We start from the raw sequence: 1,446 nt of genomic DNA, 5'->3' as shown, positions 1-1,446 counted from the left end.
GTCACAGCTCACAGCAACCTCAAACTCTTGGGCTCAATTCTCTTACCTCAGCCTCCCAAGTAGCTGGGACTACGGGTGCCCACCACAATACCCAGCTATTTTTTCTTGGAGACAGGGTCTGGCTCTTGCTCAGGCTAGTCTTGAACTTCTGAGCTCAAGCTATCCACTTCTTAGCTTCCCAGTTAAGTATAGATCTTCTAAAGAAATTTGAAGTTAGGACCACATTACTAAAGTTAAAACACATTCTTAATCTTTACCTCCCTTTTAAATGCATGTCGATATGGCCTCAAAATTGGAGGATAGAGATAGAAGCAGGTACATAAATATCTATTCTCACATATCCCTGATCACTAAATGGAAAATCAAACAAATTGGGAAGGCTAAATAAAGCACAAAATTATCTCACTTTAAAATATCTGTTTAAAAAAGAAAGAAAGAAAGAAAGAAAAGAAAATATCTATAATCATTAGTGAACACTAAATAATGTTAGCTCATATCTCATAGCATATAAACTTCAACCTACCATTTCCCTAGCATGGGGAATGACTTCCCAGTGGAGTGCCCAGATGGTTCTGAAAACTGTCAAATTAGGAGGGTTGAAGATACTAGTTAAAGTATATATAGCCTGGACTAAAAGCTGGCTCTAACTTCTCTGCTCTTTCAGATCTCCTCTCCAACATCCTGTCTCCATGTTTCCCTGCTGTTCCCCTTCCCCTATTTGGCTGGACTGAAAGCTGCCATGTCTTCCTCTGCTCCACTTGTCACATCATCTTGGATTCCAAACTTCTGATATCCATGCTTATAACTCCTATTAAGGAAACAGAACTTTGGATCTATTCTCAAACCATAAGCATGACTTAAAGTGGTATCTTCTGGAATTACCTTTGGAGGCCGCTGGTGTAGCATTTCAGGCTAATCACAAGTTTTAGAAATCCATAAAGAAAAAAGCTATGAAATAGATAGAATCTCTGTAGCATCTCTCAAAACTCCTTTTTGATCTACACGTCAGAGGTAGACTGGATTAGAGGGAGGTCTAGGAAAAGTGATTATGAAACCTTCCTTAGGGCTGGGCATGATGGCTCATGCCTGTAATCCTAGTACTCTGAGAGGCCCAGGCAGGTGGATGGCTTGAGCTCAGGAGTTCAAGATCAGCCTGAGCAAGAGTGAGCCCCCATCTCTACTAAAAATAGAAAAAGCCAGGCCTTGTGGCAGGCACCTGTAGTCCCAGGTACTTGGGAGTCTGAGACAAGAGAATTGTTTGAGCCTAGGAATTTGAGGTTGCTGTGAGCTATGATACCACGGCACTATACCCAGGGTGACTGAATGAGACTCTTTTAAAAAAAAAAAAAAAAAAACCCCTTAGTTGGCCCAAATTCATTTAATGACAGAAAAGGCTAAACTAAATTATTCTAAGGATTTCTTGAAGGCGATGATAAACACTGGTCC

At 40.7% G+C, this 1,446-nt stretch overlaps 1 protein-coding gene across 2 annotated transcripts in view; it reads left to right on the top strand.

The window, feature by feature from the left end:
* The window catches only part of CKLF (chemokine like factor), a 16,533-nt gene that overhangs the window by 7,397 nt on the left and 7,690 nt on the right, over positions 1–1,446 (top strand). The window lies entirely within an intron of this gene.

Source organism: Otolemur garnettii, unplaced genomic scaffold, assembly GCF_000181295.1.
Source record: "Otolemur garnettii isolate 467f Iridium unplaced genomic scaffold, OtoGar3 scaffold00151, whole genome shotgun sequence".
Classification (NCBI taxonomy): domain Eukaryota; kingdom Metazoa; phylum Chordata; class Mammalia; order Primates; family Galagidae; genus Otolemur; species Otolemur garnettii.
Note: the sequence above shows the minus strand (reverse complement) of the source record. Positions and strands in the feature narration are given on the sequence as shown.